The 26,714-nt window shown below is 36.9% G+C and overlaps 1 protein-coding gene across 2 annotated transcripts in view; it reads left to right on the top strand.

Moving 5' to 3' along the window:
- Nucleotides 1-9,285: 9,285 nt before the first annotated feature.
- LOC122823053 (protocadherin-15-like) overlaps nucleotides 9,286-26,714 on the top strand; it is a 214,907-nt gene continuing 197,478 nt past the window's right edge. For both annotated transcript variants that reach the window (XM_044102283.1, XM_044102282.1), the window contains exon 1: nucleotides 9,286-9,852. The gene's annotated coding sequence lies outside the window, so the exon portion shown is untranslated. The remainder of the gene's footprint in view (nucleotides 9,853-26,714) is intronic.

The raw sequence follows: 26,714 nt of genomic DNA, 5'->3' as shown, positions 1-26,714 counted from the left end.
CATATGACATCTGCAAAGTAGTTTATTGCTGCACTCCGTGTCATTCAGGCTTTTAGCCTGAAGACAAAAGCCAGATTTTAGTGTAAGATTTTTTCAGTTCTTTGTTCAGTATAAAACAAATACTACTTTCACAAATATCTCCTCAGTAATAATCCTCAAGGGTTTACTAGTCAAGGAAACCAAAAGGCAAACCTGAATTATGAGCTAATTAACATGCTTCGCTTCCTAGTAGGTACAGCAAAACAACAGTCAGAATATGAGACAGTCAGAATATGAGACAGTGTGCATGCATCCCATGTTCACTAAAGAAAGAAGTTCAAATTTACACTCTTGTTCAGTCAACTCCATGACATTTTTTTGCCTGAAGCCCTTTCTGTTTTCTCCTGCTGCAATGCTCCAGGTAGTTGTCTTGTTAAAATGTAAGCCTTTATCATTCAGTCTGAGATCCAGTTTTTATCGCTTTCTCTGTAATTTTCTGTGTGCTCTTTTTCTTTATAGATCACAACCCGGAAAACTTTCTCTATTGTATCTGCTATATGTTTACTTTTATTTTTCACATATTTGTCATATTTTACAGCGCACCTGTGCTTGTAACCGGCATTCACAATGTACAAAAAGGCACATGATCTTATTTTATCTCTGAAAATGAATCAGAGTACATTTTTCTGTTCTCTGGTACATTTTTTTTAATTTAGAGATTTACAAGCATTGTCTTAGCATTTCTTTTTATAATTCTATGTAAACATTATGACTTACTTTAATTATTTTGAATATCCTCCCACTGAATAGTTTTCTAGAATTCCAGCTCATCCTGATAAATGTGGGGGAACTGGTGGTAATATGCTTAGTAAGAGACAATTTGGAAAACAGATTTTTCCCTATTCTTTTTTTTTCATTTTCTTGAGACGTTGCTTCAGTATTTCTACATACAGCAATGTTTTTTGTTCCTAATGAATTGATTTTATGAAGTGAATCAGCCTGTTCTGCTGCTGCCTACGTACAGTTGACATGGTGCTTTGAGGCTTGACATTTTCCACCTGGTCGGTCCAAACATACCAGTTGTCATACTGGCCAAACGTGCCAATATTGGTTTTTCCAATCTCAGCATCTCTAGAAAAGTAAGTTATTTGTTCCTGAGTGCTATTGTAAGTTGAAATTGAAATCGTTTGAATTAATAGCATCATTTTATCTAAAATGTCCTCTCTGCTTTTGCTGGTTAAGGACTTGTTTCAGTGTCGACACTCCATTAACAGTTGTCCCCAGCATCTTTCAACATGCTGTTTATTTTTAATTGCTCTTGCTTAAAAAGAGAAACATGCCTCTTCTAGGAATTAGAGTCTTGTTTGCAAGGATGAACCAGACGTGGAGACAGCGTTCTCTTTTTGTGTTGCAGTATATCTGCTGTTATTCTCATTCCTCTTTTGTATAATAGATAATTGCTTCCTTAGTTGTTTTACATTCTAATTCTGCTTTAATCTGTGCTTCGATTATAACTTAACTGTGTTTATTGGCCTTCATGTTGCTGTTTGTTCGCTGATGTATTATTATAAAACCTCTGAGACCTTCAGAGAATTGTTGTACTCATACTGAAATTAAATTACACCGAGGAGGCCCTATTTACTAGTTATGTGAGATTAAAAACAATTACAATTGGTGGTAATGTTCAAGGGATATTAAGGCACTGTAAATGATCCAACTGTGCTGAGTTTCAAGCTCTGCCATAAAGATATATCCACCAAATTATGCTTTTGTTATATAGCTCTATAAAAATATTAAGCTATATTTTAAAACGTGTTTTAAATATAAAAGCTGCACTTCACAGATTGGGTGGAAAATTTGTTTACGGTACTCATGAAATCTTAACCTTTGCAGAAAAACATACAAGCTAAATTATTTTCTAACTTTGTAAAACATCTAACTAGACCTTGCACTTGCACAGATAGTGCTGCTCTTAATTTCCATTGCTTTAAGCTGATTGAAATTTGAGGATGAATACATTTAGCAAAAAATTGATCATCTTGTCAGTACAGAGAGTTAAGAGGGAGCAGCACAAACAGTAGCTGAATGTTGTACATTTTGCTATAGCAATAGAAATGGCAGAAGTTTTACCTCATAGAGAGGATTTAACTGAAATAGATTTTGTTTGGTCTCTTTTTTTAATATAAGCTTCTTATCAGTAGTACATCAGATGAAGCATATCCAAAAGTAATTTATTGTCTTATTACATTGATTCAGCTTAGTCATAAAATACCCAGTAGAAAACAGATGGAGGAACTGGATTATTAGCTGAAATAAAGAAATCTTGGTAAATATGCAAGTTTAAGAATAAAACTGCTTTTCGTTGAAGGCAAAACCCTTCTGAATGTTCATTAAATCCCATTTCTCTGTGAGTCTTTGTACTGGAGCTCTGCAGCAGCGTCTTCAGATATCTCCAAACGAAAAAGAGAGTTTTCATTTTTATTGGATCGGCGCTGTCTCGTTAACACGATAGCATCTTTGAGCACCACATTCGCCGCACTTGCAGATGTAGCGGCTTGACGGGATACTTTTGACGTCTGATCATTACGTAGCATCAAATGAGTGCGTTGTAATTTCAGAGCTATGATTCCTTTTCAACCCCCTTGGACTTTGCTGGTGAAGACAAACTTAGCGTGCACTGATGGCTTGTCATGATTGGCTCAGACCTTCTGATCTTGGCTGCCGGCCACTGAGCTCAATAGGATTTCGTGTAATCCCACAGAGCAGTACAGAGCAGATGGACACGCAGGTAAGATCACAGTGGTAGAGCAGCTATAATTGGCCTGGCTCTCTGCCTGCAAACCCTTTTGACTTGTAGTAGTTTGAGTTTTTGATGATCTAATCAGATATCAAGAATATCAGGGAGTCCATTTCTATGTCAATTAAACTTTTATTTCATATCAAACAGATAGTCGTTGAAGTTTCGCTTGTTTGCAGGCTCTATCATACATAAAGTTGCGTTGCTGCAGTCCTGCAGAGCAGATGGAGCGACACGGCAAGCTACTGTGCTCCATTTATCCAGCGTTTATGAAACTATGTATACAATTAAAAATAAAGTAATAAATACACAGTAACACAACCGAGCAGATGGGAGGCTTACAGCGATCACTCTTACTATCACACATTTTATTAGCAAATTATAAAAAACATTAATCACAACAGTAATGATTGAGCTAAACTGTAATAGCAACAGCAGCCCGCTCTGTGCCTGCTGCAAAATGCCCTGTTCTTGTGATATCGTTCTGAAAATTTTGTGATGGAATTCTTTTTTAAATTATTTCCCATTTTTTCTCTTTTTAATAGATGAAAGCTTGTGTCTGAAACAGAGAAAAACAAAAAGGGAGGATTTCTCATATGACATGTTCAAAGAACTTGGTTTAAGATTAAAAACAAAAATGAAAATATCCATGCATTATAGAAGATAAGTTATGATGCTTTTGAGATTGCCAATAAAGCAGATTTTAAGTATAAAAGTTTAATAATAAATTTTATTTGTTAGCACATTTCAAGACAACCAAGGACATTTTTTATTCCCCCCCTCCAGGGGGTCTTTTGTGGGCTCCAGTGTCCCCTACATGACAGTAGGTTGACAGGAAAGGGGGACAGAGAGGGGGGAAGACATGGAATCGAACCTGCGACAGTCGCGTCGAGGACCCAAGGGTTGCGCTATCCCCTACGCCACCACAGCACGCCCACCCAAGGACATTTTACAAGAAAAAAAACTAACAATTACACTGAAAATATAAACAGATGCATAAAAACAGCAAGGCATATATATGTAGGTTGAGAGGTGCACAGAGGTAGCAGAACGGTAACTAACTGTAACTGATGCAGAACGCTGCAGCGTTAAGAATGTTTTTCCTTTTTAGCAAGACATAACTAAAACACAATTTCTCTTATGTAAATCAGAAATCTCATTTACGGAAAGTTTGATTGAATTTGTCAAAAACGATTCAGAAATTCTTATGCAGGCTGAGCTCCAAAATCAGTGGTGGAGACAGTTGATGAATACACTGGATGGTTTAGTTATGGACAGTATAAACAATAACCACAAGTTTATCTTTTTCCTCCTGCTTGATCTTGAAACCTCGTTGTTTCTGTGAGTTGGTCTGCTTTGTTTACACCACAAGCTTCTTTAACATGAACTGCTTTATGTTGAGTGTGTTGTTACAATGAAATGCTTTGTAGTGAAAACACATATTCTGGCATTCATGTGAATATTTTGCATCATAAATCAAAGACGGAGAAATGGTACCTCTATAGCAGAATCCTAAAACAACAAAATAAATACATGTCATTTTTTTATTCATTTTATTTTGCCTTTCTATTTAAGCAGAATTCAGTTTTTGTGTTCAACAGATGCCCTCGCATTGACTCTAGAATCATTTGTATCATTTCAACTGACAAACAAAAATCAAAGTGATTGTTTTTCCATTTGTTTTTTTAATTGTATCCAAAACTGTTTGTTTTTCATGTTTTCAATTTCAGTTTTGTATCAAAAAATACCAAGTGGAAAAACGGGCCGTAGGCTTGAATTTGAATTTTGTTGCTTTAGTTTGCTTGACCTGGAAATTGTTCTGCATGCAATCGTGGCCCCACTGGAACCACACACAAATTTGTGAATTTGTTAATCGTTTCTGACAAATTCATTCAACACTGGCATGACCGACACACACTCACACACACGCGCAAATGTTGGGCACAATGCAGCAGATGAACATCCTACCTGTGCTTGGAAATGAGCATCAAAATATTTCATGCTTGACATGATCTGAAGAGGAAAGCCAAGGCAGTTTTATTTGCGTAGCACATTTTCAGCAGCAAAGCAATTCAAGATGCTTTACATGGGTAGGAAGAAAAGAGCACAACAAACAAGAAAAATACATTACACTGCAGTGGCAAAGTAAGGCAAAACAATAACAGGTTGAAAAACACTTAGACGTTCCCATTGATTAAAAACAACTGTAAAAAACTGGATCTTTTAGCCTTGATTAAACCTTTTTCATAAAAAGTAATTTTTTATACATACTTGTTTTAAGTTTAACATGAGACAGATAATCTGTATTATCTGTAAATATTTCTGCAGATGACTGTAGGACTACAGGGAAGAGACAGATGAGCCCTTTTTTTCACAGACTGTCTCATGTTATATTTAGTAAATAGTTTTATGTTTAAAAATATATTGATTGTAAAAGTTTCATCTTGGAGCTGGAAAGGAACAATGTGTTTCAGCAGTTCTGAAATTTTCTGGAAGTTTGTTCCTGATTGGAGGAGCATAAAAACTGAACGCTGCTTCTCCATGGTTGGTTCTGGTTCTGGTTCTGGTTCTGGAGCTGCAAAGTAGACTTGAACCAGAAGACCTGAGTGTTCTGGAAGGTGGATGCAACAACAGATCTTTAATGTATTTGGTGCTAACCCATTCATGAACTTATGAGCTAATAAAAATATTTGAAAGTGTATTTTCTGAGCTAAATGTCAGTGTAAGGTATTTTGTAACTGTGGTGATGTTTTAGCTTTGGTGAAGACACAACATTGAAGGGAGGGTTTTGGCTGTATCGACATACATAGTAAGTTTACATAAGTTGATATTCAGATTTCAACAAAGCCATTAAATGTTTGATTTTTTTTGTCAGACGGCGCCATTGTGGCCAAAAGTTCATGACTGGAAATCTGAGTTTGCTGTGAAAACACAAAGACACCAGACTCTGTGATGTACTGACCACACACACTCTGGCAGTAAAACTGCTTAATATAACATTCTGCTTAATAAATATAATTTAAATTGCTCTTTATTAATTCTTTTAATCTGAGCTATGCTCTAAGTTATTTAAAGGATTTTTGCCTTTTAAATAATTATGTAAAGGATGTGGTGGGTTGCTTTAATTTTTAACTTGTGTATCAATGCTGTACGAGTCAAAGTAACTTATGTTTGCACAGTTACACGTTGAATGTGTCTAAATTCCACTAATGAAATATTTAAATCAGATCCAGTCCTGTGAACTGTTTGTTCATTCCAAAGTTTTTATTTGAAACTAAAATTAAAAATTTTGAAAAGAAAAATAAATCACATTATGTTTTATGGTAATACAATAAAAAATATTAAATGAAACCAATTACTTTTTCACATTTTGATCTTTGGTCGTCAATAGAAAATAGAAAGGATGAATGATACACAGATTCATGTTGGTATTCAGAAGAATTTATGACCGACTCCATCAATACCGGGTCAACACAATCATTGCTATTGACTTTACATGCTTGTGCACAAATGCTGTTTGATTTTTGTAAAACATTGCACTTTGTATGATAAAAAACATTTTTACTTTGGCATAATCTGTCCAGTGGACTCTGCTCCAGACGTGCCTCATTGTTCTCCAGTCAACACCTTTAAACAAAGCAATCATTTTCAGATGATACTGCCCTGAACTTGTTATCCTAACTGAGCCCTGTAAAGACAGCCGATGACTTCTTGGTTTTTAAAATTTCATTGAGCATATTCTACAGGTTTACATTGGGGTGAATTTACTGGGAAATCCACAATGATAGATATCAAACCATTAGATAGATTCTAATTGGTTAGAAATTTCTCAAAAACCCAGAGACTTCGCTCATGTCATAACTTGTTTTTTATTTTTCTGCTTCTGACTTTGTGTTAAGCTGAAGGTTTTTTTTCTGGACTATGTACAAGTAAAAAAGAAGAGATGCATTTCACCAGATTTAACCTATCTTTCAATTATTCATCTATGTTTTTTAAAGCAGGTAAAACACATAATTTTTCTCAACATCCAAGTAAGAAATGACTGATTCATTTAATAAAACATCCAGAATATATGTTATCTGCACACATATGATTATAAACGCAACATCAACGGATGAATATATATTTTCAGAACCATTATAACTTTATACAAATTTTATCTCATGTTCAAATTCAACTGATCAATATTATCAGTGAAGTGTTGTGGTTTAGCACAGAACAAACATATGAAGCAAAACGAAAATGCCTGAGCAGCTGCACTTGGTGGACTGCTGTGAAGACATCATCCCGAACAGATAACAGATTTAAAGATAATCTGATAGAACATACTGAATCTTTTTTTTTTTTTTTTTTTTTTTTTTTTAAAATGTTTTCAATTCACATTATTCAAAGCTCCTGTTTGAACAAAGAATTGCATGTGGAGGATTTGGAATTGAAAAATTCCTTTCACAGGGATTTTAAAGCTCATGCCATATCCATCTAATGCAAAGTGTCTGAGTCTGCTAAACATCAAACCCTTTGTACCTCTAGCATTCTGATGTCAAAGAAAATTGCTTTGGCACTCAAAGGCACATACGGTTAATAATGTGTTGGATGACAAACTCCACAGCTTTCTCTGTAAGTACGTCATGAATAGCATATCATGCATAGCAAATACTATGCAAAGATAGTGTAGTATATTTGCACAAGACCAGACTAAAGGCATATTTTATTTAACATTTTGAGAACATTCTTTGATTAAACTGGCTATAAAGCTAAACCTCAAACTTCAAAAAGGTGATAGTTATTCTAAAAATTAGTATGTCTTACTGTAACTGTGTTCATCTGATATCCACACCTGGAATAGGCAACAGTCCCTAAACAATCCAAACCCAGTTTAGAAAAAAATTGTGATAAAATACCTGAATATAATAAAGGTTCCATGAACTTATATCTAATATAACTCTTGACAAAAATGTTGCATCTTATACCAAAACAAGCTAAGTGAAAACTGACTTTTAAGCTTTCTCAACAACAGGATTACAACCTACATAAAAGGATTGCTATAGTTGTCAAGGGTGAGTGGATCAAAGAAGCCAAATACAGAGAGGAAGAAAGATAAATTTGGGATTCTAGTACCTTTTAATAATTAAGCTGATATTCAATTATTCCACAACAAAGTATGAACAGTGAGCATGGGAAGGTAAACAGAATCAGACCATTAGATTTGGAAAACGAGGAATATAAGAGGATGAATGAGAAAAGGTGTAAAACAGAAAGACTGATTTAATGAGTAAGAAAATTACCAAAGAGGAACTTTCTCCAAATATTACAATCAACACAAAATTTCCAAACCCATAAGACTTATGGATCCTGTCAGTGAGATAACAAAATAAGAACATGAAAATGTAGTAACTTTACAGGCTGACAATAAAAGGCCAGTCTGACTGCTGGGTTCTTTGAGCTGGAAAAGTTACGTCTCAAAGTTGTGGAAGTTAGTATTAAAATTCCACGTTGTGGAGGTTTAATAATTGTGCTTATGGCTATTTGTCAATTAATCTCAATGGAAACCAAACTGGCCAAAACAGGTCGAAACTATTTAGGTAGTAATAGTTGAAAATAATTCCACTAGCTCATTAAATTTAAACTAAATTCAATTATTTTGTAGGAAATGTTCACCCTCAATCTTCCTGTTGAGTTTTAAAAAAACGCAACTTGTTTTACTCCTTCAGCAAAAGATAAATCATATCTTTTGCTGAAAATATATTTATTTTAATTCTCAACCAGTCCTTAATGGACTTGCAGGCATGTTTTAAGACATTGTCATGTTGCAGGATTCAGTTTTGATTTTATTATCTCACATATCTATCAAGCACCCTCTGCTACATGGTGGAATTCACAGCTGATCATTCTAAACATCCCCTTTTTCTAGACTTCAAATAATTAAAATTCAGAGTCCAAACTGTACAATACGGTTTCATTGTATTGTACATGCAGTGTTTATTCATATGATATTTTAGTTCTTTTTCAGATAAATTAAAGTTGAAATTAAACATTAAAGTTTATTGAAAACGGATGAAATCCTGAAATAAATTATTGTCGCAATTTAATCCAAATATTAGTCATGAGTTTGCATCGTGCGTCTTTCTGCTCCTGAATGGAACACCGTGCAATGTACAGCAAATGTCTTGGCAGCACAATAAAGACAAAAAAACAACAACGACGAAAAAAAAAAACTAAAGATAATTTCCACAATGTATATTTATCCATCACTCTTAGTCATTTTTTTTTTTTTTTTTTTGCGCAGACAATATGCATTTAAATCCAAAGCAGTAGCTTGACGAGCAAGAATTCGGTAACACAGCGCACACATACACACTTCCTTCTCTGCGCAAAGAAGCGAAGCGGTGAAGAGTGAAGCGGACACCGGCTAATCCGTTCGCCTTTTGCTGTGGACGTTTTTAGATTACGGCGCAACATTCGTCATCTGTGCAGTTTAGGCTCCTGAGATGAACGCATGACGGCGTTTATACGCATACATATATATATTTATATATATATAAATACACATTCTCTCTCTTCATTCAGCTGATGTCGCTGCTGTTCGCCAACTCTTTGCGCCTCCCCCCGCCCCTTCCCTCTCTGTCTCACTCCGCGGTTGGGGAAGCGAAGGGGGAACACTAGAGACTGTTGCTCTGTCTCCCTCCTACAGCGCTCTAAGTCCCGCAGCGGAGACTTAAACCAAAGAACACTTGAAGAGAGACGGACTTTATTAGAGCACCAAACGTTGCTGCCATCTATTTTATATTATTATTATTATTACTACTTCTATGTAAGACACCGGTTCCATCGTCTTGAACGCACCGTCATCGGAATATTTACCCGCTTCCCAAGAAAAAAAATAAAAATAAATTTTAAAAAAATTAATAGAAAAAGTAAGTAGGGTGAACGTTCAACCAAGCGAGCAGGTTGGTTGGATTAGTTGTGCTGGATGTTATTTCCTGGATTTCCTCTTTCCTGCGACCGAGGGGGACAGCAACAGTGTGTGGAAAAGTAGATTTGAATGTTAAACATATGGCTTCGACGAGGATAACGCGGTAAGTCCTGCGCTGTATCCCTCTTAAACCCATATTCCCTAATGGGAAAGCTCTCTGTTTGCTCAGTATTGACTTTAGAAAGCGCAAGCTGCAATTTCTAAGTAATGGGCATGTTGTCTCGCTGCTGCTTTCATTGTTTTTAGCTGATCAAAAGCCTTCATATCTAACCCTCTGTGTTAGGTCTATGTTTGTTTTTGGTTTTTTGTTGTTTTATTTTAAGAATTTGCACTTGTGTGTGAGAGAAGGGAGCTACTCAAGAGACTCATACTGTCATATTGAGGAAAAGACGCATTAATGTGAGACTAGGCGTAGAAAAGTGTGGCGGCTGAAAGCATGTTTTTAGGTAGATGTGAGGATTCGCTGTCCGTGGTGCTGAAGTCGTCTGGTTGGATTTCTCTCTCCTGGTTTGGACGCTTCAAATGACATCCACTCAATTCAACGCGAGTCAGCGCATTCGTATGCAATGCTCGTCTTAAATGTCACCTCTTAACCTATCAATTAACACCGACTTCCATGAGATCATAACGCATAGTAACCTGGTTATATGTTCTGTTTTTCTCAAACTGAACGAGCTTCTGTGCAGAATTTGACATTTTCTTTTCTTTTACCCTAAACATTCCCGATTGCCTCCCCAACATGTGCAGTATCATTTCGCCAGTGCGTCTTCAACTCCCGCAGCAGTCCCGTCAAAATCAGCCTACGCCAGCCTTTGGGTCTTGGATTATGAGGAGTGAGAGAATCATCCGATTAGTTTAAATTACGGCAAGCTGTCGCCTCCTCGGTGCAGGTCAGATAAAGAGGGCAGAAAGTTAAAGTTGACTCCAGGTTGGTGGTTACTTCAAATGTAGGCTGTCCTTCACAGATGCTGCTTTTTTGCTCTTACGCTCCTGCCCTCACTGTGAACTTTTAATAATGTGTAATTATATGGTTTGTTCAAACAGGATTAGCCATATATTGATCAGTAATGACAAACCCATGAGTCCACCATGCTTCTGTTTGTGTCCCAGTGAAGCAGAGTCAGTGTGTCTTGGTGAGTTTACCCAGTGGATTATGTGACACTGCCGTCTACCTGTGTGTGCGTGAGAGTGTGATGCCAAACAGGATAGCGTGTGCTGGCTCCATGTGTGCGTGTGTTTGTAAATGTGCGTGGAGAAGGGGGGTCAGGCAGACAGAATGTGCTTTGTGAACTTGGGAGCCGTCAACCCCTGACTGTGTCAAATCCAGTTAGTCACGCTGGATGAGAGAGGAACCAGCACTTCGATCCAAATAACTGTGGCTATTTACACTTCTGTGACTCAGTGTGATGGGATGTTTCACTTTGGTTGAATGTTTTTAATTTGGAAGTGCAGAAGAATTTCTCTGTCACAATTTCTCCATGAAACAACCCTTTCTCTCACTTGTGCATTACAAACTTTTGAACAACTAGAGAACTCCTGCTGAAAATGCATTTCGTTGAGATTTTCTGAGGTAGATAACACAATGTAGCACCTAAATGTAGAGTGGATGAAAAAGGAAACAAGTAAAAGTCTGAAAAATGTGCCAAGCATTTCTATTAACAAACCTATCAACAGTTTGTTGAATCTCCTTTCACTTCACGTACAACCACAAGTGTCTTTGGTTGTATCTCTACCAGCTTTGCATATCCAAAGATTCAATTATTTCTCCTCTTTGGAAAATAACTTATAGTGTATTTGTGAACCTACTTTTTCTAGCCTGCTCTTTATAGTCAAATACATTTAGATCTGGACTTTGATTGGGCCATTCTAACATCTGAATATGCTTCTGTAAACTAATCCAGCATAGATCTGGTTGGATAGTTAGACTTCTTGTTCTGCCTTTAATTGTAAGTATTTTTATAATAATAAAAAAGTCAACTGAATAGTTCTTGTTTAAAGGAATAAGTTTGACTGGGGAGAGAGTTAGAACACTGGTGTATTAGTTTCAAATCAACATAAAAGTTCATATTCAAGTTTTACTGTATTTAAAAAAGAAACATTTTTACTGTAGATTCAGAAATGTTTTTACAATTTTTCTTTTGAAAATGAGGACTTCTAATTATGAGCAGAGTGTTGGTTTACTTCTATTTTAGCTCATGTCAGTGCAGCAGATCTTAATCATGATCACTGAGCTTGAGAAATTTTCCGCTGTGCGGGGCAGCCTCGGCTTTTCTGGGTCCCAAGGTTCACAATTAGGGAGCGGTGCTTCATAATGTTATCCCTGAAGATTAACCTCTGAATTAATGGGAGGGTTTTTTGATTTGATCAATGGGATTGCAATGTATTTAATTCATTTCTACTGGGTTTAGTTTTTCACTCCTTTTTTGGTGGTTTTTTTTGTTTTTCAACATGAGTAGTGATCATAGTTGTTAGCATATGCGAGAGCTTATATCTCACTGTTTTAAATTACTGGATAGATTGGTACTGAAGATTCTATTTTTGACAATTTAATTCTATTTGATCTATTATGTTGCAATTATACCTCCTAAAACAATCAATTTTTCTAATAATCAGATTCTTACAGTCATTGATTGAACAATACATAAAGAAAATGAGTCTTGTTTTGTAGCAAAACAACATTAAAGTATTCTCCAGAAAAAAAACAATGAAAGTATTGGGTGATGTATTTATTATTAGTGAAGGATTTTTGATTCTGTAGATGCTGTTTGGTTGTAACAACTCCCTTTTATGTAGCTGGCAGAGACATTTTTCAAAAAAGTTCTGGCAAATTATTGGACTTTATTATGCTAATATGATACATGCCTGTATCATATTGATCGGATGTTACATTCTGGAAAAAGACTCAACAATTAAAGAAAAGTCAGCAAAGTATTTGGAATTAGGGATTAGTTTTGTATCGTAAAGCCTTACTCAGGTTTCTTTACCGTCACCTTGATCTGCGCCTTACTGACAGAGCGGATAACCTGATACACTGATGACAGACACACACACACGCCTCACAGTCTGGATTGTCTGAAATTCACACCTGCGCTGTAGCTGAGGGCAATAGTTCCCAATGAGTCAATAAAAGTTTCACCACAGAAACACCGTGATCCCACAGCACCCAGTGACATGCACATAGTAATTACACAGGATATGAGCTGTCACATTCTGCTGGGAAAGGGGATCTGAGGGCAACACTCTCCTTCACCTTGCCAATTAGAAAAGATTTCTGTCTCTGTCGGCAGTAAGGTTCTGTCCCAAGTTGGATTTGCTTTAAAGATGAGATGATGTAACAAATACATAACACATCTCAATGTTGTAGTCAAGACCACCTAATCCCAAGACAAGACTTTGAGTCAGACAAGACTGAAGCCAATGAGAGACCAGCTACAGCCGGACATACATCAATGTTTCTGTGTTTGCTTTAGATTTTTTTTTTGCTTTGGCTTTATTTCAAAACTAAGCATCATGAAATCATCATTTCATGTAGATTCAAACTAAAGAATAAAACATTGTTTAATTTCTCTGGATAATATTAAATAGAGTTTTTCTTTACATGTGTCCTCCATTATGCATTTAGTCTCTTACTAACTTGTTACTTTCTTTTACTTTCGATACATCGGGTCTCAACCCACCACTTTGTTAAATGAACAAAGGAACACAAGCTTCCCACCCACTAATGCCTCCAGTTGGATTGAGATATCCTGCTATAGAGACTATTAAGAATAAAAACACAGCAGTTTCTGTGAACCATTCTGTCATTCAAGAAACCCAAAAATAGTCTGGTTGTTTGCTTCAGCCTCCATCTCTCACTGCACCGCAGTCTGTGTTTTCAGCTTGACCAAAACTGCCAGCTGGGCAGTCCTCTTAGCAGCTGGCCATGCAGCTACTCCTTTATAACAAATCCTCCACCATCCTCCATATGTCGTTGGAGGATATTGAAAGAAAGAAAAAGAAAAGAAACTTGATCGTAGTGCATGAAGCCAAAAATAAATCTAGTTTTCCTGGAGCAAAAGAGGCAGCAGTGAGCTTTTATCTAACTGCATAACTGGTATGGATGGCATCTGACTATCCTAGAGTTTTGTGGTTGGGCACAAAGTTTTGCAGTTGCTGTTGGGAATTAGCATCGTAGGTATGGTGTGTTCACTGACCACACAAATCTCAGATTTTTCAGGGGCTAATCAGCTGCTTTCCTGTCCAGTGAAGCGACCAATGAGGAGACCAGATGGTTCTGGTCCACAGCCAGTGGATTGCTGCATTGTTACTTTGTACTTATTGCAGGAATTAGGCCTTTTAAGTAAGAAAGCTGCTTTCTGTATCTTTCTGATCAAAAATGCCAATTGCTGCTGAGATTCAATAAATTGGCACGATTGTAATAGTTTATTGTTGTTTTTTTTCTATGCCTAAGCAGATTATTTTAGGTCACTCCTGTTTGTTTGATGCTAATTTGCAGTGTTTGTGTAAATGTCTGCTGGGGTTCTTTTTTGAGACAAATAATTTTAATGACAAAAACAAGCTACACCTGCTCACTGACAATAAATGCCCTTTTTAAAGCTGTTATTTTATTTATTTTTTTACATTTATTGTGTGGCACCTGTGATATCTCCATTTGGTCTCATCCCCCTCCAGACAACCTATTAGAAAGGTGTCAGAGTGAGTTAGGCTCACTTGTAGAATCAGGCTGAGATCTTTAGTTTTAGGCTAAGCATAGAGGAATCTGCTGTCCTCAGAGGGAGAAGGCAATTCCCTCTGCACACCAAAGGCATATGTTCTCTATCTGTTCATTTTATGCTGTTGGAGATTTATTCTGCTTACCCGAACACCTCTCTCTTTACCCAATGGTAGCAGTTTTTTTATGTATGTGAAGTGTTGAGTTTTTTTATGCGCTTGCATAAATACACCCCCTGATGAGAAGAGCTTTTTACTCAAGTGCTTCTTTTAAGCTTCACCAGACAGTTGTTGTTGTTGCAGCTCTTCTGGGATATATATTTGTCCTAATGCTCACAACAAGCTTGTACAGATGCGTCTTATTGAGTTAGTCAGGCTTCTGTGAACACCAGCTGCATCTTAACTAAAGGCATATTCTTTGGATTTATGAACTTTTAAGTGTTCCCGTCAGATGAAAGGGCATGTGGTGAAAGCCAAACATTATTTCCAAGCTTGTGTCAGCCAACCTTTCAAGGCACATACAATGGGGTCTTTATGGGAAATATCTAAGATCGCTTTTCAGCCTTTTATAGAAATTAGAAATTCAGTCAGATCCGGGGAGCATATTAAACGCCTTTCTTTGCTGTGATTGTTTTATTTTCTTGCAAATAAAAGTCAAGATTGAAGTCAGGGAGCACCTTATCTAATATTTGCTTTATTTTAAAATACACAGTTCAAACTGGCTCAAGTTTCTTCAACTTTATTCCTCTGCATTTGGATCCTAATGACATTTTGTCAACAGACTCTTGAGCGAGGCGCTGGTCTGAATTTATATCAGTAAGGGAAATGAATACAAATTCAGCAAAACATTCAAGGCATTTGTGGTTTTTACAAGATTATATTCCTGCTGGCCAAAATACAGACTGCAATCTGCATATCTGGCAACCCAGGCAGGGAAATTCAAAACAGACAAAATAGCAAAAGCTGTCTTGCTCATTTTTCTTTGTGACCAGTTATTTATTGTGTTTATTCCTCATAAAGGGCACTATAAATTGTCAAACCATTTCCAGTAATTAGTAAATAAGAAAGAAAAATGGATTGTAAAACCAAACCAAAAGCTAAAAGGATGAAGGAACTGGCAACAAGATGTTAATTTACTGCCCTATCCAAGATTTTATTAGAGCACCAGTTTCCATACTGAACATAACTGGGATTTCTTCCTTTTTCTCTGGTTTTTAATTGTAAGTAGTTGGATATGCTGGATATGCTGTCTGTTGATGAGACAGAGTGCCATGGTAAGATTAATTTAAGTCAGTTTTAATCCTGTGTGGTAAAAGTTCTGACAGCCCTCTGCCCCACTTAATACCCAAAGAAGTTTTCTATCTGATCAGAGTCTCCTAAACCTCCTCAGTACCAGACTCAAATGAAAAGTAGTCTGAGTGATGACTATACACTAATTTAACACAGTTCTGTATTTTCTGCGGATAGTCACTGATTTGCTCTTCTGAAGCTCAATAACTACATTCTGTTATTGACCAACACAAAGAAGCAAAAGCTGTGAGATAAAAGACTACATTTACTTTTTTTCACACAATAAATCTGAAGCCTCCATTCCCAGAGTCAGTACTTTGTAAAATCACCCATTCTCTACAATTAAAACATTAAGTCTTTTGTAGTGTATGTTTTCCAGCTTACCACAGCCAAAGATAAAATCTTTTGCTCAGTCTTCCTTTGCAACAGCTGAAGCACAATGAAACGAAAAGGAAAGTATGTGCTTAGGAACCCCTGAATTCAAATTCAAATTCAAATTTAAATTAAAAAATACTTTATTGATCCCAAAGGGAAATTAAATATGTTTGCCAGCTAAGGTTCAAGGATTCCTCAAACAGGCTTTAAAGAATCAAAGCAACACTCCAGATATATTTTGGTGAGGACAAAACATTAAATCTTGCATAAAGCTCAAAAAAGTTAGTTCAACATAATACCTCCCTTGTAATCTGAAGTTATTTTCAGGCTTTAATGGGTTCCCCTCACTCACTGTACTGCTTAGAGCTCAATTTATATTTACCATCAACTCTGCCCATCTTTGTTGTCCCTTCTGAAGAAAAGCATCTGAACCAGACCTTGATGCTGCCACTGCCAGGTTTGTTGGCACACGGCTTTCCAATGGCTTTGTTTCAACAGCTAATTTCTTCTTACTTATCGTCCATTTAATTATGGAGTACAAATTAATTGACAGAGATCTTGCCGTTCGAGTGTTCTACCTGAGACGCAGATCTTTGCAGCTCCCCCAGAGTTAATATGAGCTTTTCAGCTTAGGAGCCTTCCCATGTATTGATGATTTTGAATAATGGCATTGAAGTAAACGTTTTTGCACAGTGCTCCTGCAATTTTTAACAACTGGGAGAAGTATTCTTAAAAAATTACTTCATTTTACCTCACTGTACTCACAGTACTTCTAGGTTAAAATAATGTAAATTGTTAATTTGTTTAATAAATAGCTTAAAGGATGAAAGGAGACTGCTGTCTGCCAAAGCTGTTGTCCATCACAATACCAAGCTGCACAAGCCTTTTATGCCCTCATATTTTTGCTGAACTCTCCACCTATTCTCATTATTTGATGAAATGTATGCCAGCATGTCTCTGTAGCATTTCTAATGGAGAACAGCGCAATCAAAAAGTACTTTAAAGGAAATGCAAGGAAATTATGTGGCTGAACATCGGAAAAAAACCACATCCACAAAAGTATGCACATGTCGTATAGGGAAGAATCAAAGCTATCGACATCCGTTAAGCTCAGTAGCTTTCATATCACCACACTAAGCTGGTGACATAAAGCCTATGAGTAAATTAGGAGCAGTGGTGGAAGGAAAATCATTAGAGAGGCTTAGGATACTGTGTTTTTACTGATAATACATATGTGGAACAGACATGTGCACACCGTTGATCAAAACTCTGGTACAAAACCCCTTCATTGTGTTTTTTCCCCCACAGATTTTGCCTAAGTTAGTCACATTATGTATGACAACTGTTGATACCTTTCAAATGATGTTTTAAGTTATGAGCTGATTCATGATTTATTGTCTAAAGGTATGCAGCCGTTTTTACATGTTTTCCTATAACAGTCTCTGAAAAGGTGGCAGAGAAAGTTCCAGTGACTCGAGTCACTCTTCCTTTCACTGTTTTGACACACCACCTCTGCCCCAGTTACCCTCATTTCTCTTGTTTCCAACAAAAATAGAAAGTTATGGCACACCACTCAACAATGTTGTTAAGATAATGGCATTATGAAAGAAAAATTGTTTTGCTAAAAGTCTGGATGTCAGGCAGAGTTCAGGCTAGATAACCTTGTCCACCTTTGTGTTATAAAAATGTCTCACTTTTACTTAGCTTACGAGTAATTGCAGTAACTTAAGCTTTTTGTCATCATCTTCCATCTTTCAAATCATAGATATGTTTATAGGTGTTTTTGCATTTTAAGCACTGTTGTGTGATTCAATTGTGCAGATCATTTGTGAACGTTTTTTTTCTGTTGGACTATGTAGTGTAGTCCATACTTTCAGTATAAGAATATAAATCTTTTACAGACTTTTGTAAAAGATTGTAAATTGTTAATTAGTTGGAATTAAATTACTTTATCATAATTTCTAACAAAAAAGGTTTGATTTTGGTGTTCAGAGGAATGAGGAAATCATTTTCTGTTTGGTATCGGTATAGTATGTCATTGCCTGCTGTAGTATACAGTCTCTGTACAGTATTAGAAGTAACTACCACTAGTATCTGCTGTACTTGTACCGCTCGTCTCACCTTTTAGCCGCTGTTGACAGGCACCACTGAGCCCGTGGTCCAGAACAAGATTAGGGGGCAGCTCCGATAGAGCGCGATATGCACTGTGCTCTCTGCTGGAATAACATACGTAGCTGGGAAGAAGAACCCCCGACTCAAAATAAGGTCCCAGCTTGTCTGTGCTACGTCAGAGCTATAAACCGATCACAGCATGTATCTGTCATGCAAAAACTCTGGTGCCTAAATTAACTGATTGATTTTTGCTGTTTGATATAAAGTTATATCAAACGCTTGTTAGTATTATTCTGCTTCAGAATTCCATTGTACAAAGTACACACCCCGGTCACAAAAGTAGCATTTGTCCCAAACTAAAGTAAAATAAAAAATTTAAATAAAAAAATAATACAAAGGGTTTTTTTTCTTCAATAATATTAAAGATGATTGGTTTTGTTTGAACACTGTTTGTGGTTCTTTATGGTTTTATTTTGGACCTTACACAGAAATAACAGACATTTTTTGTCACAGTTATGTGTAATACATCCTGTATCACCTCCTCCTGACAACACCCCACACACCTGTATATTCTTTCACCACCTGTTCATGGAAATCTGCCTCATTTACATTTTCTTTTCAGCAACATTTCAAGTTTCATGACAGTTTCATGGAAATGAGCTAATATCTCTTCTGCCTAGCTCTCTAAAATATAACGAAAAGAGTAGTTGGCCATGACTGTCTTTCAAACCTGATGCTCTCTGTTGCTGCTGGGGAAAAAAAAAACAAAAAAAAAACATAAATTCTTCAAAAAATGAGCCCAAGTGTTGTATTTGGAAGTGTCTTAAAATAAGGCTACCAAAAATGAGTGAGAGAACTGGACATGGTCATTGAAAAAAAGAAATCATTTTTACTCAGCGTACAACTAGGTTGAGGTTTTGTTTTTTTAGATTCCCTTAAATTTGCAGTTTTATTGTGAGGTAACATGAATTTCTACATTCAGTTCGGAGAGGAAAGAGAGAAAATATGTGAAGACCTTCCAGATACCTGAAATTATGTCATTTATCTGTAAATTGCGAATCAGCACTTAAATAAGACATATTTTATAGATGTCATTCTGCTATGAATTTTCTTTATTGCTCTTGTTGCCCAAGGGATATTTCCCATGGTAGCATATGCTATGTCACATCTGATCAGATTTTACAAAACCAGGGGGGGGGAAAAAATCGGCAAGAGAATTCCATTGAATGTTGAACAGATAAAACCAGAACCAGAGGGGGATTGTTTAGGATTTCTGTTTGAGGTTTTGTTTTATCTTTGTATGTCTCAGACAAAGGCATTCATATATAGATAATGAGTATGTTGGCATGTGTGGGTGCCTGTCTGTGTTAGCAGCCACATGCTTAGCCAGAAGAAGGTTACCAATGTTAAGTCTTGCTTCTAGCTTAGCGGTGTGTGTGTGTGTGTGTGTGTGCGTGTGCGAGAGTCTGTGAGAGATATAAGGAGTGAGATTACTGTGGCTATTGCCAACTTCAAAGTCTCTCCTGGTGTTGTGCCAGGTCAGCATGTTTACACAGGAGAATTGGTGTTGGGACACACACACATTGAATCACACACCGTCCAGGTCTTGCATGTGCGAAGACACAACCCTTGCTTTCTGGGTAGAGAACACACGCTGATCCACACACCGCCCAGAGTGCATTGGTCTTATCAGTGGTCCCTGTGAGTTAGGGGAGGCATTTAATCAGGGTTTCTGTGCAGCTCTTGGCATCAAACTGATTCCACCATCTCCCCTCTCCCGCTTCTCCCCATGTCTTTCATTCACTCTTCCTTCACACTGACAAGTCGAGTTGGCTAAATATTGCCCAGCCATAAAATGTAGTCCCAGAAAAGTTAAAACTGGATCTCTGGAGGCTTAAAATAGTCCCATAGTCATTTACTAACTTTTCCAAGTGCTTTTGGGAAAGATCCGACACGTGAAGGCCCTCCCGCAACGAGCTGAAGTCACCGATATGAGCCCTTGTATGTTAAATGATAAGTGGTTTCAGCAACACTTTAATCAGAAGTTTGACATTTTGGGAACTTGGAAACTCCTGAAATCCTCTGTCATCTCATTTTTCATGGTCACGTTTAAGATGAGGTTCTTTTCCCTACTCAGTGTCAGAGACTATTTTAAATGTTAAAATCCAGTAACTGTAGAGACATTTAACTTAAGTTTTTCTGTCTTCTGAGACCAACAGGGAATCAGTGAGAATAGATTTGTTGCAACGTTCCCTTGTTTCCAGAAAATAATTAATCTTGTCATGTGCTCTGGCTGTGTTTTCTGGAGACTTTTACACAATTAGGTTGGCTAAGATAAATTAAAATGATAGAAATCAAGGAGCTAGCTGATGATATCTCTGTTGTGTTTTTCATATATAAAACAGTAACAATCTGTCACGTGTGTTCATAATTTGGACATCAGAGCAACTTGTTTACAATTTCTAAGACCTGATAGATTAGGCATTTAATAAAAAAAAATATACACATACAGCTTATGTCTTTGGAACATTCTACTGATTTAGACTAATGCTGAAGATGTGTTTATGAATACATGTGCACAGGTATTAGAGCCCTTATTGTGCTTAGCAAAAGTATTGGTACGTATATACTTTGATATGTATGTATGGTTTTCTGTCACCAGTAAACCATACTGTTTACTGTTGACAGTAAACAGTAGACCAGATTTGTGGAGTTCATTGCTGATATTCAGTTGCACATCATTTATAGACACTTTTTTGTTTAGAACTACACAGTATTTATGTCAAATGTTTGCCCTTACCACACAGCATTTTGTATTCTGTGTTTATACAGTGTATATTTCTGTCTTTGTGAGAACCTACTTGCTTTGATTGTCTGTCACTCTGCTGCTGTTGCATAGAAATGTCCCCATTGTGGGATAATAAAGGATATTTATTTCTACTCTAATCACCCATTCTTGTTGGAAAACAAGTAAATGCAATGGGCAAACACACCCCTGCTCATCAAAACAAATTCTTAGAATCAATATGCATATTTAGTATCTAATTAAATACACATTTGCAGTCGTATCAATACCAGTAGTGCTGCCTTCATGTCCTGCAATTGATGCCCTGCTTCACAAAGTAGCTCTAAAACATTCCTCTGCTTTTACTGCCACAGCTGAACTCATGAGCCCTTTTTGAACATGGATCTGGTTCTGTAGCATAAAAGAACCAGAGTTAAAAGTAACTCATTCTTATTAACTTGTTCATTGTTTTAAGCTATATCAAGACACCAGGCTGTGACCAATTAGTTGCATTTTGTAACTATTGTAGAGAAAAAATTTTTGACAATGCACAGCAGTGCGACTTGGAAATATACTGATGCTTTTTTGTCTCCCCCCTTTTTTCTTTTGTCCCCATTTCCTTTGCTACATGCCAAGAGGGAGCACAAATATGTTTTCTCATTTGTTTTGTGTAAAATATAATGACACGCAAAACTTTATAAGAGCTGTGAAAGTAGAGTGCTCAAAACCACAGCATGTGTCCGGGTGTTTGAGTGTTTCAGCAGCTTACTGCTGCTATTGTTTTTCAAAAGAAATGAGCAAACATGTAACTGTTGGCTCAGACTCTAACACTTGAATGCTTTTTAAATAGTGCACAAACTCACAAAAATGTCTTTCCTTGAGCTTTTGCTGTCATTTTTGGTAAATGTATTTATTTTTCTTCTTGCGATAGTGGACAAAAAACAGTTATCTCAGTGAGCATTAAAGAACCACATTGTGCCTGTTAATTCATTAAGTTCCATCCAATTACAACCAGCTGAAATTGCTATTTTAACTTTAAGGGCATGAATTATTGATTTTACATATTTTTCTTCAGTTGTGCTCAAGCTAGTTGCTCATAATGGTTATGTTTACTTCCATGTCTGAAATTGGAATGAGAAAAGTATGAGACAAAAATATTCAGACTAGTGATAAACTTTGCATAAGAGTTATTGCCTCAACTTTAGAATGAATAATTGGGATATTAATGCAGACGACAATAAAGACCCGAGGCAAAAGTCATGAGACAAGCTTTCAGTTGGAATTTTAGTTAATTGAATGAATATTTCTATGAAGATTTTTCCACTTGGCAGGAGAGAGTCACAATAACTCCTGTTGTGTAGCAGGTTAGAGACTAAACAACCCGGCACTTATCCAGAGATTTAAAAGTTCTTTTGGTTGAGCCCATTCTACCTTCAATACCACAATGGTGAAAGAACATCCATCCATCCATTTTCTAACACCCTTGTCCCTGGAGGGATCAGGAGGGGTGCTGGTGCCTATCTCCAGTTAAAGTTCTGAGCAAGATGCGGGGTCACCCTGGGCAGGTCACCAGTCTGTCACAGAAAATCACAGAGACAGACAGGACAAACAACCATACACACTCACACTTAGGGAGAATTTAGAGAGACCAATTAACCTAACAGTCATGTTTTTGGACTGTGGGAGGAAGCCGGAGAACCCGGAGAGAACCCACGCATAGGGAGAACATGGGCATGTGGGAACCGAACCCAGGACCTTCTTGCTACAAGACAACAGTTGGTGAAAGAACAGTTGTGACAAAAACTCTAATTCCAAACACTAACATTCTGGCATCACACTGATAAATGTAATTTCTGCTCCAGTTCTGACCAGCATCATTACTCTGTCCAAAATATCCTACTTTATTTTAGCAAAGCGGTTTGCGCAAATCTGACTTTTCTCCACATTATCAGTTCATGCTTTAGTTGTAAATGTTTAACTGCACTAGAGTAATATAGCTATCAAATCATTATTCTGAGAACACAGTCTGTTGTGGTTATACTGACAGGTTATACAAAAAGACAAAAAAGAAGCAATTTATTACCTGAAACCTTTACGCCTCTGGGTCTGGTTTCTGTTTCTTTGCTTGAGCTAGCTGATGAATTAATTGCCTGAACTCTGACCTAACCGCTAAGATTTGAATGGTTCCCTTCCTTAATATGACTTGAAATTCAGTGGAATAATTAATTATGATTTGATTCATTCATTCAAGTTTTGTAGGTTTTTTAGTTTTAAAATTTGATCTGTAATTCTTTCATGTATACATTTTCCATAACTTTTACTCATAGCCTAAAGTTAAACCCCCATCTTTCAAACATGCTATTTTTTTCTACCCAATTATATGAGTTTTAAGCAAATTTCATGATAATACATCGTACTTCAGCGCTACACTTTGTAAAGTGACCAGAACAACATGACCTAAACTCTCCTGAGTACAGGTCTGCATGAAACAGCAGTATACTGAAAAGTAAGAGGAGCCTGTCACAGTCTGCAGAGGAGCTCAGTTGGTAATGGTGTAGATTTCCATGCATGTATTGAGGTTGAGGATTTTTGAGGCGCAGTGAGCAACCTTGAGGGAAAAAGATTAAGCTTAGACGGCCCTGATGAGATTTATTCTGTTCTTACTAGAAATGTCCACATTAGAAAACAGATTTGGTGGCCTTAGAATTTACCTTTCACTTTGAAAAAAACATTTTCTCCATTGAAATGATTTTACTAAAGAATTTACTCAACTTCAGTCTCTTCTCTTTCTTTGTTAGATGTTATAGTTATTAGTGTCTGAATGCTCTGAACAGAAAGCATGTAAAAGAAAGATCCTCCAATTGTTTTCTATGTTTCTGCAGATATAAAAAGAAAAATCAGCTTGAACACACACTCTGGGATCCTAATTAAAAATGCTATAATAGCATTGACATAAAGTTAAATGCGATTAAGTGCTATTTAAGAAGAAAGTTGTATTTTTGTATAAATCTGCAACTTTTATTCAAGCTGCAATATGTTAGCAACACTTTAGCGGATGTAGGAAGACTGTCAAAGTTTGCTGGATGTGGAAACGTTGACAGGAATTTGGGATTCCCAACGTTAGAATGATGAAAGAGATTTTCTTTGAAATACACTCAAAGACAGCCCTAGTAATTCTAGCTATGGCAACATTGCTGATTGTTGGCAAAAGATGCTAAATTCCATAATTATTTTATTTTAGATTTAAAATATTTCTTAAACATGCTTGTACAGTAGCTGCTCTCCCACTTAGACAGTGTAAGTCGCTCTGGAGTCTCATCAGTCAAAAAATGCTTCATGAAGAAAAGGAAAATATATTGATTGTAGCCAACAAACAATGCAGTCATTGTCTGTATTATTCAAATTGGTTTAAAGAATCATTCTGTCTGTGGAGATTCTGTAGTTTCCTAGTCACTGACTTGCAGCATTTTCATTATCTGGATTAACTTGTAGCGACAGTGGACAATCTATGTCATTAACTTTGCAGCAATCCCTCATAACAAGCCTGCATGTAGCGACAGTGGAGAGGAAAACTCCCTATTAACAGAAAAGAACCTGGCTCAGTGTGAACGGCCATCTGCCACAAACGATTGATTTTTGAGAACACAGAGCATAAATAGAAAAACAAAAAACAGCATTGATCCAGGAGTAACACGTTAATGGCAGTAGTAGCTCCTATAGCGGGTACAAATAGGAGAGAAACACAGCAAACATAAGCTCTGGATTGGTCAAAACTTTAAAGACAAAAGGTTGAAAGTGTGCAAGCAAAGTTAGCTGCAACAAAAGCTCAGCCAAAGGCTTTGTAGGGGGGAGAAACAAGGTTAAACAATGAAAGACCAGGCCAAGTGCATCATCTATAGAAGGAGAACGTTAAATTGATGGCAGCAGCAGGAGCTTAGCTGTTGCCTCCCTCCGGGGAGGGAGTCACATCTGAACAGAATACCAGACCAGGTGTTGCTTCTGTAAGGAGAAAAATGGAGAGAACATGCAGCTAAAAGTTGACAAAACAGCAAATAATAAAAACTGGAGAGGAGAAGAATGTGGAGCTGATTAGAAGTGGTCAGTTTGTGCTCCAGAGATCTGAGATCACTCAGCACAACCTAAACTGATGTAACTATGAGCTTCATGAAAATGGAACATTTTAAGCCTTAAAAGTAGACAGGGTGTCTGTCTCATGGACTAAAACGCACAACAGGTTCGATGGGAGAGGACCTGATCTCTAAATGATCGACCTTCAGTACTTTTAGAAATTCTAGGATCCAATGTGCAGTGAGAGCACATTTGTTAGGAACAAATGGAACAATTATCAGGACTTTACACAATGGATCAGAGTACGTCTCACAGCAACAATTTGCCTTGAGAAAAATACACAATAAAAATGAACTGCTTGACTGATGTACTTTTCTGTATTCTTGTTCTTTGGCCATTTGATTGTGAGATCAGTCTTTATCCATTGTGTGCTGGTACAGATTTTTATTTGGTGTGATCATTGTCTCAGCCTCATCACCTCTTCAACAGAGTCAAAGGAGACCAAGTCGCTTTTGTTAGTGTCTCTTTTGCATGATTTCTTTTCATTTGAGTGGCTCCTTAAATTAGGTTCACTTTGGTAGTAAAGTGTCTCAGAGTGTTTAAAATTAGCTATTCTACTAATTTGTATTGAACACCAAAGAGTTTAAGGCAAATTTAACTAATTACATAAAAAAGGAAACGTTATTAGCTCATGGGCTGTTATTTTATTTACAAAAGACCAACAGCATAAGCTTATATTCAGAGGTTATTAGTTAGCCTTCTGATTTTTTTTTCTCCCCATCACCACCTCCTCAATATTTTTAGTGTAGTTCGCCTCATATTTTTCCATGTTCTTAATTCACAGCACAAAACTGAAAACTTTTCTGCCAGTTATTTCTACCTCTTCTTTTCTCTCTCTTCATTCTTTTTCGACTCAGTGTTGTTAATCCTTAAGAAAGATCAATTTTGATGGATTTTCTCTTTAATCACATTAAGTGAAGCTCTGTGATCAAGTCTTGTAATGCTAATCAATTCAAAACTGGGGGTAGCACTTTGCATAAATTGAATCGATGAACGTTTTTGAAGACAATGATTATTCAGCAATAGTTTAAATGCTTTTCCACGCAACTGATTTAAATCCTTACCTGATGGAAAAAAGAAACAGATTTTAATTTGTTTTAAAGTTTATCTAACATTTTTATCCTGCTTATGAAAGGCTTAATTAATTGTTCAGGAGTTTGTAAATGGAAAAAAAATATGAATGAATCCTTTAAGAGGGACTCTAGTTACAGCTCCTCTGTGTGTGGAGTTAGTGGACTCCGGATCTCTGGATCAGCAGCTTTGCAGCCACAATAACGTGACAGCATTTAATTTGGCAGCTGAGAGCAGTGTGCAAGCCTGGCTGCCTGTTCCAGGGCAGTATGTCAGGCCTGCATACTGTGCTGTGGAATTAGTTCCCTGTGCTGGCAAAGGCAGGTGTTAGCACGGTGACATTTTAAGGAGAGAATTACCGGGAAACCAGACTAGTGGTTGAAATCAGTGGCGGTAACATCCCCAAGAGTGTTTGACAGATATCTAGAAAAGAAAAAAAAGTTTTATAAATGTGTCAATTTCTAAACACCTGCATTCACCTTATTTGAAAAAAG

The sequence above is a fragment of the Gambusia affinis genome, linkage group LG20, assembly GCF_019740435.1.
Source record: "Gambusia affinis linkage group LG20, SWU_Gaff_1.0, whole genome shotgun sequence".
NCBI lineage: Eukaryota > Metazoa > Chordata > Actinopteri > Cyprinodontiformes > Poeciliidae > Gambusia > Gambusia affinis.
This window is presented reverse-complemented; position numbering and strand designations above follow the sequence as displayed.